Here is a 14,883-nt window from a genome sequence, read left to right as displayed (position 1 = left end):
CAGTGCTCTGTTTTCGATGTTGACGCAGTCCTCTATACTTAGTATTCCTCTCCCTCCTTCCTTTCGTGTTATGTATAGTCTGTCCGTATTTGCTCTTGGGTGTAGTGCTTTGTGTATTGTCATTTGTTTCCTGGTTTTCTGATCTATGCTGCGAAGTTCTGCCTTCGTCCATTCCACTATTCCTGCGCTGTATCTGATTACTGGCACTGCCCATGTGTTTATGGCTTTTATCATATTTCCGGCGTTGAGTTTTGACTTGAGTATCGCCTTGAGTCTCTGCATATATTCTTTCCTGATCGTGTCCTTCATCTCTTGGTGTTTTATATCTCCTCCTTCCATTATTCCCAGGTATTTGTATCCTGTCTCATCTATGTGTTTGATGTTGTTCCCATCTGGTAGCTTTATCCCTTCAGTTCTCGTTACTTTGCCTTTTTGTATGTTGACTAAGGCGCATTTTTTCTATTCCAAACTCCATCCTGATGTCCCCAGATACAATCCTTACAGTCTGGATTAGGGTATCTATTTCCTTGATGCTCTTACCATACAGCTTGATGTCGTCCATGAACATCAGATGGTTGATTTTGTTGCCTCTTTTCTTGAGTTGGTACCCGGCATCCATCTTCGTAGTACTTTTGTCATGGGAATCATGGCTACTACGAAGAGTAGTGGGGACAGTGAGTCGCCCTGGAAGATCCCTCTCCTGATATTAACCTCTGCTAGTCTTATTCCAGAGCTTGTAAGTATTGTATTCCAGTTGCGCATTGTATTTTTGAGGAAGCTGATGGTATTTTCCTCTGCCCCATATATTTTCAGGCATTCTATTAGCCATGTGTGTGGTATCATGTCGAAGGCTTTCTTATAGTCTATCCATGCCATGCTTAGGTTGGTTTTCCTTCTCCTACTGTTCTTCATTACCATTTTGTCTATCAGGAGCTGGTCTTTTGTGCCCCTACACTTCCTTCTGCAGCCTTTCTGTTGGTGGGGGATGGTGTATTTGTCTCCTCTAGGTAGTTGGTATAGCCCTTTCACTGATGATAACTGTTAGTAACTTCCACATTATTGTAGGCAGGTGATAGGCCTGTAGTTACTGGCTATATTTCCCTTACTCTTGTCTTTTTGTACTAAGGATGTTCTTCCTGTGGTCATCCATTTGGGTGCATGGTGATTTGAGATACAATGCTGGAGTTGTTCTTGCTATTCGTGGGTGTAGGGCCTTGAAGTTTTTTGAGCCAGTATCCATGGACTTCATCGGACCTGGGGCTTTCCAGTTTGGCATTTTCATTAGTTGGTGTCTGACTGTGTCTGTCGTGATCTCTGTGAATCTTTGTTTTATTCTCCCGTTTCTTCTTCCTTCCGACTTCCTGGAGCCATGTTGCATGTTTGTTGTGTGATACCGGATTGCTCCATATGTTTTCCCCAGGGGGAGTCTCTTACTTGGTTCGGCTTCAGGAATTTCTGGGTGGTTGTCTTCCCCTCTTAGTTGGCTGTATAGTCTTTTCTGGTTGGTTCCGAATAGTTTGTTCTGTTGGTATCCCTTATTCCTGTTCATGTACCGTTGGATCTTGTGTGCTTTGGCCTTAAGCCTCTGTTTTACATCTTCTATTGTGTTGTTTAGTCCCCTCTCTTGTACTTTGTATTTCTCGTTGAGTTCCTCCCTTGTTTTCTTGCTTCTTAGCCTTTTTTCTGCCATCTCTTTCAGTTTACTCAAGTCAGATCTCATCACCATGATTTGCTTTTCCAGGCGCCTTTTCCAAGGAGGTTGCTGTTTTGGTTTCTGTTGGGTTGGTTGTGCTGGTGGTGTTGTGTTCGAATCCCCATCAGTTCTGCTACTAATCTTGCTCCTGCATATGTCAAGTTATTTGTTTCTGTGATACTGGTGGTGTGTATTAGGCCCATTATTTCATTGACCTCACTTGTTTTCTCCCTTAATTTCTTGGTGTTGTAGGCTTTCATGGAGGGGATCTTTGTTCTCTCTGTGTCTGGCTCCATCCATTGTCTAATCTTGTCTACCCATTCCGTCCTCTCTGTTACTTCGTCGGTGTTTCTTCGTGTGTCGTTGTTTGATACCTCATCCTCCCTGTCGTCTTCTGTGGCATCGTCTCTCAGTTCGTCTTCGTGTAATTCGTTGTCGTGTGACATTTCCCTTTCCAGTTCTTCTCTTTCTGTTGGGGAGAGCCAGTTCTTTTTCTTTATGTTCCTTACTTGGTCTGCCAGTCTCTGCTCTGTTTGGGGGGTGTTATTCCTCTCATTCCAGATGTTGACCAATCTTCTTCTATATCCTCTCTCCGTCGGGTTGCTTCTGATGTAGCATCTCCATATTTCCTTATTTTCTTCTCTTGTCCATTATTATTATTATTATTATTATTATTATTATTATTATTATTATTATTATTATTATTATTATTATTATTATTCAGATGGTGAAACCTATTCAAATGGAACAAGCCCACTTGCCATTGTCTTGAAATTCAAGGTTCCAAAGAATATGGTGCTCATTAGGAAGAAGTAAAGTGAAGTAAAGGGAAATACAGAAAGAAGAGACCCCACTTATTCAAACAAAGAAATAAAAATAATAATAATAAAGTAACAAACACATGAAATGAATTAAAATTTAGCAAGGAGACGAGTAGGAAAGTATGACACCTTCCCTGTAATATTAATACCAGCCGCCTCTCAACTTCTCTGTTTCAACTTTCAAGGGTTTCAGGAAAAAGCTTTCCCAGTGCTGTCGGGAAAAATGGTTGCTTGGAGGCATCAGAATACTACAAAAGTCCCGTAGGTGGGTAGTGCCGTCAGTAGAGCTCATGCGGTGCACTGTAGGCATTACTTAAGGTTCGTTGCAGCGTGCCTTCGGCCCCTTGCTCCAACCACTTTCATTCCTTTTACTGTACCTCCTTTCATATTCTCTTTCTTCATCTTACTTTACACCCTCTTCTAACACTCGATTCATAGTGCAACTGCTTTGAGATTTTCCTCCTGTTACACCTTTCAGATATTCTACTCTCAGTTTCCATTTCAGCGCTGAATGACCAGACAGGTCCCAGTGCTTGGCCTTTGGCCTGAATTCTGTATTCAGCTCATCTCAACTCAATACTACGAAAGGTTCCGACGGCCTCCGTGAAGGGAAGGGGCCTCCTACCTGTGGCTTCGTTGTAGTAGACGTTGATCCTCTCTAGCTGGATTTCGTGCATCCCCTCGTAGAGGCCCTTTGGGTTGATGCCGTGTTCGTCGCTGATCACCTCCCAGAACTGGAAGGATAGGAGGATGTTAAAGGAATGTCCGGATGGGAGAGTGTTCTTAAGCTGATGTTAAAGGAACGTCAATATTTGGAGTACTATAAGCACAAAAAGTTTTATAAAGGTAAGAATGAGGCAGATATATCATATCTTAATTAAATAGTTTCGTATCTTTTAAAAACACTCAGACACACATACACACACACACACACAACACATACACACACACACACACACACACATATATATATATATATATATATATATATATATATATATATATATATATATATCTAGATATATGTGTACATATATATAGTGATAAGCCTTCCCATATGTCCAATTTACTTTGTAGATTTTTCTTTTTTATATAATTCGTTTAGTCGTTCAATACTTATATATATAATATATATATAGATATATATAATATATATATATATATATATATATATATATATATATATATCTATATTATATATACTAAGATACACACACATATATATACATATATATATATATACGTGTGTGCGCGTGTGTATGTATATATATTTCTGTGAAAAACCTTCTTTAGTTCATTATATATATATATATATATATATATATATATATATATATATATATGTGTGTGTGGTGTGTGTGTGTGTGTGTGCGTTGTGTGCGTGTGCCTGCCTACACCTGTACACGCATTGTTTTGGTAAAAATATTTACATTATTCATGATGTCATTTAACTGTACTCCCTAATAACTTTTATGAAACGTTTTACTTCTGCAGATTATGTCTTTTTTCTAACGTTTGCCCTCCCATTGTATTTTGCAGCCTGAGAATTTGGGCCATTTTCCTTTTTGACAATTTTCTAATGTGTGGTGATATTGATCGACCAGATTCACGTGTAGAGAGAAGTAACCCGTTTTCTTTGAATCTTTAAGGCAACGTCTGTTCCAGTTTTCTTTAATGGGATACTAATCGACTAAAGGGAATCGAAGTGGTTCGGTTTCAAAGTTATCAAATATACGTATATTCTGAATTATGTTCGATGGCTCTATGCATTCGTGTAAATTATACGATTGACGTCGCTACAATAGCATTTAATCTACGGATAGCCAATTCCACATTTCACTACCTAACTCTATTTTTGTTCCAACAACTTATTACACTTCATTTAGCTCCGAGTGGCGTCTTTATATAATTTAGACGTCCTTCATATCTATATTGAAAGATATTTATTGTTGTCCTTCATCAGGAAAGTTATTTATGAATTTTGTGTTTATTTACATATCGCTTCATCTCGGAATTTTTTCGTATCATACCATAATTTTGCAGTAATTATAGTTTTCTATGAACTCATTACATATATATATATATATATATATATATATAGATATATATATATATATGTTTGGGTGTGTGTGTGTGTGTGTGTGTGTGTGTGTGTGTGTGTGTGTGTGTGTGTGTGTGTGGTCTCTTTATGGCTCTTTGTTAATTTTCATTTGTATTTTATTAGTCTTCGATTTTATTCCTGTATTTTTCCCCCTTTTCCCCTTTTTAATGGAATTCTATTTATTAAGGATTTGATCAGGAAGTTGATTGTCTTATTTTCATTATTAATAATATTTTTACTATTATTATTATTTCATTATTATTATTATTATTATTATTATTATTGTTTGTTGTTGTTGTTGTTAGTTTAAGGTAACATTCTTCCACTTTTTAATTCAGAAGTTTTTGGTAAATTTTCAAAGCTCATGTTGACATTAATTGGCATCTTTTTCAAAACCATTCCTTCACTTCCTTAAAGTTTCAGTGGCCTGAACATTGTGGTTCCTCGGGTTCCCATCATTCCTGGTTCAAAATACAATCCTTCACCATTCGACTTTCATTGACCTGAAGAATAAGACCCAAATCATTTCTTGTCATCTTTCAATCATTTGCTTGGAAATTACTCACACTCATCGTGAAAGTTTCATTTTCCTCAAATAATATTCTAAATGGTAGAGTCAGCTGTGATGATTGATTTGATTAGAAACCTTATGAAATTTATATCTCCCCTTGGTTTTGTTGACCTCAAACACTGTTCAAAACCTTATCTGAAATGTTACCTTACCCGTTTTTTTATTCACAAGTTATTGGAAACAAAATCATGAATATTTATCTGTCGTTGGCTACAATTTATTCAAATTGTGAGGCAACAGTTATTAATTGTAAGGTAACGAATTATTCATTGTGAGGCAACAATTTATTTCAAAATTGTGAGGGCAACAATTTATTCAAATTGTAAGGAACAATTTATTCAAATTGTGAGGCAACAATTTATTCAAATTGTGAGGCAACAATTTATTCAAATTGTGAAGCAACAATTTATTCAAATTGTGAGGCAACAATTTATTCGGATTCTTGCCTGATATCGCGAAGTTTTACCTTCCCCGTAGAAATATATTCAAAATAGGTTTTATGTACTATCATTAAATTTTCATTAGCACAAAAAACATTAAACGTCTCTTGAAGCTGATGATAGACCCCATGAGCATATGTATTGCTTTCATAAGATTTTTGCTCTGCAAAGGGTCGTCATTGTTCTTCAATGAGTCATCTTTGTCGAAAGTGTCATGTCTGACCACATTCCAACTCGCGGAAGCGTAACAGAATTCCTACGAGGTAAAGATTAAGACTTCTCTGTTCATTCCTAGCACGGGACGTTGCGTTCTCGTAATGGGAGGCTAAAATGATTTTTTTTTAAGTTAAAGAATTCTCTCTCTCGCTATGTCTTTTTCTTTCAAAAGATAGCGTCTAAATTATACGTCATCATTTTCATAATCATGTTTCAGAGTTCTATATATGCATATATAATATATATATATATATATATATATATATATATATATATATATATAGAGAGAGAGAGAGAGAGAGAGAGAGAGAGAGAGAGAGAGAAGAGAGAGAGAGAGATGAATCCTAGCGCTTTAATAAATATGTTTTTTCGCTTTAGTTTTAATCACATACACACACACACACACACACACACATATATATATATATATATATATATATATATATATATATATATATATATATATAAAATGTGCATGTCCTTTGCACGCGCATACGATGACATAATATCAAAAAGTTTTCTTTGCATTTTTCTTTTTTGTTTCTATCGAACTGTTGATATTCTTTTTTTACATGCAAATATGTATACCTTTCTGTTGCGTATATCCTGTATGTATCGTATGTTTCCATGTCCTCGTTTTCCCTGCAAACTCTACAAGCGTTGTTTGCATTCTCTCTCTCTTCACTCAAGTCTTTGGCCAGGGTCGATGAACGAAGCTTTGAGCTTTGTCTTTTATGGAAGGAAGCAAATTCCGGTTTCTGAATGGGACTGGAAGGAAGAATGCAGCTGTGGTCAACAGGCTGGCGTGGGTGATGAATAATCGGGTGAGTTTTATGAGGGTGGTTTGGGTGAAGGTCAGGAATTTGAGGTGGAATGTCAGTCAGAGAAGGTGAATGATCTGAAGTCTTCTAAAGGAAAGCAGACTGTGATTAAAAGTGTCCGGATGGTGCAAGTTCTAGTCAAAAACTAAACGAATAAATAAGTATGAATAACAAACGATATCCTTAAAAGTGAGCTTCAGAATCGGAAAGGTTTCTCGGTTAAGAAAAAAAAATTATGTTACCAGATAGTTGAAAATAAAAGCGAGATTATTTTACTATCTGTGCAGGTTTGTAATTGTAGTTTTGTATCAAGTAATGAATCAATTCCGACTGAATCTTCTTCCAGTGCCATTGCTACCTGCATTCAACTGCACATTTTCTCCAAGGTCATCTTCGTGCTGACAAGTTGACCGTAATATTGCAAATAGATACCCATCAATATTTTTGAACGATTAAAGATTTCTGTATCGTTAGTCACGCGCCCTTTCAAGAGCAAGCTGACCAAACGAGTGTTCTTCACTTTCAATTTAGCAAGAGCGTTGCAACAAACTTAGCGATCTGGCGAAAGCGGCAGTGGGCAGATTCGATACACCAGTCAGACCGCATCTTCCCACAAGCACTCTGCGGAAAATAGTCATTTTCTGGCGGCGGGTTTCAGCAACTGTTTATTTCCCGTTGCCGTCTGGCTTTGGAATTGCCCTCCGGAGACTGTTTGCTACTGACTTACTGTCTCTGACCCTTAGGCCTATGACTGATGTGGGCGTCATTTTTTTTTTCTTTCTTGACTAAACGTCCGCTACATTTTAAAATTAATGTTTGTTTATACTCATAAGTAAGGTGCGTGGTAATGTCAGAGTCAGTTGTACGTGGTTATTCTAAATAGTTGATGCTACTCTCTCTCTCTCTCTCTCTCTCTCTCTCTCTCTCTCTCTCTCTCTCTCTCTCTCTCTCTCAAACTTTGTCTTTCTTATCTGAGTAAACTGTGCTGTTAGCCAGTGACATTTCACGCTTCTCCAGTAAAAGTTTTGTTAATTATGAGAAATAACTGTAACGATTTCCTGCAATTTTAATAGTTATCTTATGTTGCGCACCTTCAAATTCATTGTTTATTTACGCGTCCGTTCATAAATCACTGAGTTGTATTAAATTAACTCGTTATGTCAGAATATTGCAGGCTGTGGTTACTCGCACTTCACCATGGTACAGATGAAGCTTGAAATGCGAAGCTCTGTATCCTGTGTCATCCACACAGTACGAAAATAATGAAGTGTTTGTCTGTATCCATGACGATGTACTACTTAGGTACGACGGCGAGACAGAGAGCTTTTCGGGAGTATTGTTTTAACTAGGTTACGAAGATGGGAGGCTCATGTAGTTAATAATTTTCTAAATATTTTATCATAGAAATGATTATATGTCAAAAAGCTTTTAGTGCAGTGAGCAAGCGACGTATCGATCGTGTTCTCAACTAGTTCGGGATTGGTATGGGAAATCAATCTTATAATGGCGATCAATTAACCGTTCCTACATATTTTCATCGTGAAAAAGTACTGTTATTCTTCAACCTCAAAGGGAGAGCTTATCAGTATGTCAGCGGCAATAACGTTTAACTAATCCGCAACACTTTCTCCTGACTTTTATTGAAGTACCATTTAGACCCATGACAACAATTTGCCGGCACGAGCTGCTGTATCGACAGCAAGCGCAGCCAGTGTTGCCAGAGCTACAGACTTGACCGACATCCATTAATAATGGGAATATGTATGTATGCTCGAATTGTGTTTTTCTTGCTACATCCTGGAGCAAGTTCGCGCTATCGATGTGTCATATTGACCCAATTTCTACCTAAAGTAGAATAACCATCTGTTTTTGGTACCACTACGCTATGCGAAACATTAGCAAAGAAAGTTGCTGAGTCACGTCACGTGACAGAGTCCGTAGATTTAGCGGTGAGTGGATTACACCGGGGTAGACTCGATTTGATATAGTAGATATGCATCCGGTTTCTGACTTTATTTGAACCCGAACTAATTTGGTGTTAGGTCATGATGGTCATAGTTATATTCTCTCTTCACATCGTATTATCATTATAGTTACATTACGGAGTCATTGTTGTCAAAGTGACATGTATATATTAAGACAGAATATGCCCATAAATTGAAAAAGAAATATATACTGAATAGCAATAGATTTTCTCTCTCTCTCTCTCTCTCTCTCTCTCTCTCTCTCTCTCTCTCTCTCTCTCTCTATATATATATATATATATATATATATATATATATATATATATATATATATATATATATATATATATATATCAGCAAAAGCCACAGGGAAAATTTTTAAAAAAGAAAAGACAGAGTGCCAAGTACTTTCGTGTATTTACCACATCTTCGGGGCACAAAGTAATACAAAACGTAAAAACTATTGAGCAAGAAAGCTCTCACAAAAGCAAAGTGGAAAAGAATTATATATGTATGTACAATAAGGCCATTACAAACAGAAACAGCATTCGTCCAGATTACCCAACCGCTTAACACCCCAACAAGTCAAAAGAAAAAGAGTAATTGCCCAATGACCCAATTACTTACAAAAGAGAAAAACACTGAACTCACAATTATGAATAGTAACAATAAAAACGGCACTAACAACATACTTAAAACACCAATAAACAAAGATAACTGATTGAACAATATTATCAATATGAAATACATAAAAAAAAAAAAAAAAAATTTGACTAGTACAAAAACTTTAAGGATAATGTTAAAACTCACAAGAAATACATAAGAAGGAACTTGACAAATCAAATACACCAAATTATTATATATGATAAGATTGTCTAATTTGTACATACCAGGGCTCAAATTTAAAAGTTTCCAGAATATGTCTGTCAAATTAGATATTAAAGGACATTTGTAGCTCGAATGATTTATATGAATCACGGTGATGTGATAATTTCATCATATATATATATATATATATATATATATATATATATATATATATATATATATGTGTGTGTGTGTGTGTGTGTGTGTGTTAGCTACGTTACACTTTCCGATGTACCCTGGAATGCGACCTAAAATTTCTTCAGATTCACCTTTTTCGTCGAATGCGTGCTCACGTGGCTGCAATTACAAATGGTACACAAGGTACGGTACGGCACGGTACAGCCTACGCACACGACTGATTGCCACACACATCCAGCGGAACCGGTTTGAGCCAGTCTAAAGACCCACATGTTTGGAATCCGTTGATGTCACCATTCACTAGGAATGTTTGCTGACTTCTTAAAACTCGTGGTCTAGTTGTTAGGACACGCTCCTCGCAAGTGAGAGTGACCCATGATGCAGATTTGAGATTTGATTTGATTTGATTTAGTTATTTAAGGCTGGGTGTGTCATCATTCCATTGTATGTGACAGGGCTACATAAGGACACATTATGCTTCAAGAACATGGTAGTTATTCGACTATGAAGGATCACCACCTTGGATGGAGAAAGTCATTGGGCTAACAGCTTCACTCCTTTCCAAAAGAAATATATATATATATATATATATATATATATATATATATATATATATGTATATATATTAGCGAGTACCACAGGAAAATGATAGGGAGATATCCAAAGACGAAAGCTCTTGGATTTCTGCCTATCATTTTCCAGTGGTATTCGCTTATCTAACGATGTCACGTGCATCTTCTGTGATTTTTCAAGCATATATATATATATATATATATATATATATATATATATATATATATATATATATATATGTGTGTGTGTGTGTGTGTGTGTGTGTGTGTGTGTGTGTGTGTGTGTGTGTCACTTTTGTAGCATAATTTATTAATTTAACTAGCCAGACGATCAGCAAAATCAAACAAAATTTTTTTCAGGTACATTATTAAATGAATTATTATCAATTAAACGAGAATCTCCTTGAGCAGCAATGGTAATTACTAAGTCGTAGGAGGGGATTTGAAGCGTCCCTTTCACGAAAATGCTACTGCGCTCCTTTTTTGGGGGGTCAGCTAAGACTGGTGTCTAAGAACTTCAGATTGAATGTTGTAGGCAACCATCCTCGCAGTCAATTCTCTTCTCTCCTCCTCTCCTCTCTTCTTCATCTTCCTCTCATCAGAAATTTGAATTGTTGTAGAACGTGCCGCGCAGGTACAATTCTCTCTCTCTCTTCGCCCTCCTCTCTCTCTCTCTCTCATCCTCTCTCTCCTCACCTCTTCTCTCCTCGTATTTTATTACATTATTTCTCTTGAATAAACAATGACTCGTCTCTCTCTCTCTCTGCTCTCCTCTCTCATCTCTCTCTCTCTCTCTCTCTCTCTCTGTGTGTGCTTACATTCCTTTTTGGATGTGAGCTTCCACCATTTGTTTCCGATCTCCCCTTTTAAACAGTGAAGATATTTCAGGACAGAAAGAAATTCTTCCAACCAGCAATCCTTCAATTATTATTATTATTATTATTATTATTATTATTATTATTATTATTATTATTATTATTATTATTATTATTAATTATATAAGCTACACATATTCATTTAGGACACCCTAGATTCTCATAAATTTTCTTGGCAACTGTCAATAGAGAGTGCTCTTATGTCAAAGAGCGAAATACAAATAAAATCACAATAAATGAGGATGGAGACATCAAAGAACAGTTATTACCTCAAAGAATACGATGATAGTGACGACCGTAGAATCGTTAGGAAAGATACTTATCTCTGTCAAAACAGCTTATTGACAACTCGCGCAAGTTATATCAGGAATATTTGCAAATGTTATTGCGGTGGGCCAAGGTATTGTTTATAGTACCCACGTGTACGTTTTATTGTTTTATTGCTTCGTGTGTGTGGGGGGGGGGGTTGTTTATGACCTTACATTCTAGTTTCATATATAGGGGATTTCCGTAGGGGCAGTTCCTTCAAAGAAAAGGAAGGAATTAAAATAGACGATGTAGAGCGAAAGTTGATTATGATCTGAATTGGAGCTTTTGCCATATTTGTATGGCTTTCAATATTCGAAGCTCATGCCCTCGCGATAATCAACACAAAAATACAAAATGGAGAAGAAAAATTGTTTATCATTGTACAAGCAATCACAGAAACATTATGAGGGGCCACTTGAGCACATAGCAGAAAAAACGGAATGTTTTGAATATAGATGAATAAACGGGGAAAGAGGTATACTATAATTTCAGGAATAAATTGATTTTAAAAAATGGCAATCATCCAATAAACAACCATGATGCCACTTTCCATATAGACCTATTAGTTCTAGCAGGTCAGTAGGTCAGCAAGCGCAACATAATTATCATCAATTATTTTCTTATTCAAGTTTAAAGAACGACACCATAAGATTTGCTGGAGAAATTTCATTATTTTATCTATTAACTGGACCATCTAAATTTCCTTTTTTGGTTTAGATCAGCGAATTTCTCACCTAACAGTCCTCTAGATATTCCAGTGAGGTGTTCCAGTTGTTCCGTATAGCCGTTCAATCACGAGTGGCTAAATACTTTGCAGCGACCTCCCGTCAATGTCGGAGTTATCCAGATATTTCTCCTTGGCTCCAGCGACCTCTATAGAAGTTCTAGATTTCCATAGACATTGATTCGTAGTATCTGGCGTCCTCGTTCTAGTCTTGTTTCTAGCGACCTCTTAAGAAGTCCAGCTTTTCCATGGTTTGATTTGGTTCTTCAAGTGTGTCTAGAGATCCCAGTAATGCTCTTTCGAAATCTTAGCATTTGCTGAGTTTTCGAACTTCATATCTACTGATTAAGTAATTCCAGTGAACAGTAATTTCTTTTGGTGGCAGAGAATTTCCATAGATCTTTCTTAAAATTCGCCAAATTGGGTGACCCATTTAATTCCAGTTTACAGTGACCTCTCCTGGAAATCGAGCATTTCAGAGATGTCTTCTGGAGACTCAACCAGATCTAGTGACATTTGTATTCCTTGGCGTGATTTCCTTGTTTCTGGTCTCCCCTGACATTTTTCTGTGTTAATACCCATGTTACACTGCCATGATTCTTTTCAGCATTATACGTATTTTCAGTTTCATTTGTAACCATTTCCTTTCCACTGAGATTGTTATAGATGCCATTGGTATTCACAAACTGATATGACACAAGCCAAAAATGTCGTACTGTAATGTTATGTTATGATAAGGGACAAGGTGGATTGGGTTACATCACGTGACCATTTGTTGAACAGAGACAACTACTGTATATGCTATTTTACACAGATGCTGAAGAGGCTAGAATACACTGATTCCTTCATTTTGCCCATGCCTGGTAAAAAAAAAAAAAAATGCGCCGAAGTTTCTTCGGTACAATCGAGTTTTCGGTAACGCGTCTAATCAAGGCCACCAAAAATAGATCGATCTTTCGATGGTCTCGGTATAATGTGGTATGAGCCGCGGCCCATGAAACTCTCAACTGGTCGTGGTTGCCTGTGTTGTTACGTTGCCAGACGCACGATTATGGCTAACTTTAATCGTAAATAAGATAGAAATTATTGAGGCTACAGGGCTGTAATTTGGTATGTCTGATGATTGAAAATGGATGATCAACATACCAATTTGCAGCCCTCTAGCTTCAGAAGTTTTTAAGATGTAAGGGCGGACGGACAGAAATAGCCATCTCAATGGTTTTCTTTTACGAAAAACTAAAAAGTGAAGGGAGAAAAGTGGTGCGTCATCCTGAAAGGAACACTCGTACACTTTTAAAAGACGATGGATTATAAAGATGCGTCCACACTGCAGCAAAACATGTCATAAACACGCATAGGCAACATCCCACACACATCAGGAACTGGCTGACTACACGCCAACGGCGTAATTGGCAGTCCTAACCAGTGCGTCATACGATTCTCCAGCGTTGGTCAAAGATTCATTCTCCACCTACAGTCGTTGACATGTTTTCAACCTGTTTGTGATGTGCATGCAATAAGTTGCCGACGTATTTTCTCTTACTCGGGGAATAAGCCTACAAACTGTTGCTGTTCTTGTTGTTGTTGGGGGAGAGGTAGGAAATCCGGATGGAAGAGCCTCAAAAGGTCTGAAAAGGTGTTTCGCTTTGAGTTAAAGATACAGGAATCTTTTAGGATAGGATATTTATGATTTATTTATTAGGATGAAGATGTAAAAAATAAATAATGTGCATCTTAAACAGTGTAGAAAAATTATTTGTAATAAAATATAGCATATTCATTTTAATTTTCGTTGGTGAAACAAGGCTCTATTTGACCCTAGATTTTAGCATGTTTTAATTTATTTGGTGTACTGAATTTAGGCTGTTTCTGTTCAATTATTTTGTGTTTCCATTTATAACTAGAATACATGAATGTCTTTAATTTGTGTCCTTTGTATTTGATCCTTGTTGTTAGTATGAGTAGTACCAGTTATAAGTATTAACCACGAAGACCACTTCACGTTAAGTTAGGAATATAATGTTTACAACTTATGTTTGAGGGAAAATCTTGTACGCGTCCCAAATAAGCTGGATGTCGAATCACGCCTTGTTACGATATATTTTTGTTACGATATATTTTTCTTCGCAGTAGACTTAATCAAATATGAAGGGAAAATTTCAGGTAGGAAAGTGACTCCATAGGTTTTGCACAGTGAGAAAGAAATAGCCATAGATACAGGCAATCAAGAGGTTTCCCAGCGTAAATGTGGAAAGTGTCAGAAGGGTGAACAACCTTCCTCCAGCTCCAAGGAGCAATGGCCGAAATATTATCTGGAACAACTGAGATCACCTTGGGGCCGAGAGCACGGGAATCTAGAGAAGACGTAATTCAAAACTGTTTACGATTGTAATGCTTTTTTTCAGTCAAAAATGGTAATTTATGACGGGAAAGAAAAGAATGATTTTAAATACTTTAGACATTGTCTGAAAATACTTCCAGACAGAAAACCATGTAACGGAAAGCTTGACCTTGTTATTCATTTAGTTTTCTGTAAAAGAAAACTATTGCGCTGGCTTTGTCTGTCCGTCTGCACTTTTAACTGTCCGCATTCAGATCTTAAAAACTACTGAGGCAAATTGGTATGTTGATAATCCACTTTCCAATCATCAAACATACCAAATTGCAGCCCTCTAGCCTCAGTAGAATTAATTTTATTTAAGGTTAAAGTTAGTCATAATCGTGCTTCAGGCAACGATATACAAAAGGCCACCACCGAGCCGCGGTTAAAG

The 14,883-nt window shown here is 36.9% G+C and overlaps 1 pseudogene; it reads right to left on the bottom strand.

The window, feature by feature from the left end:
- Window positions 1-14,883, bottom strand: part of LOC135215915 (tubulin beta chain-like) — a 33,982-nt pseudogene that overhangs the window by 9,592 nt on the left and 9,507 nt on the right.

Source organism: Macrobrachium nipponense, chromosome 19 (genome assembly GCF_015104395.2).
Source record: "Macrobrachium nipponense isolate FS-2020 chromosome 19, ASM1510439v2, whole genome shotgun sequence".
Taxonomy (NCBI): Eukaryota; Metazoa; Arthropoda; class Malacostraca; order Decapoda; family Palaemonidae; genus Macrobrachium; species Macrobrachium nipponense.
The sequence above is the reverse complement of the archived record's forward strand: the minus strand, read 5'-3'. Positions and strand labels throughout refer to the sequence as shown.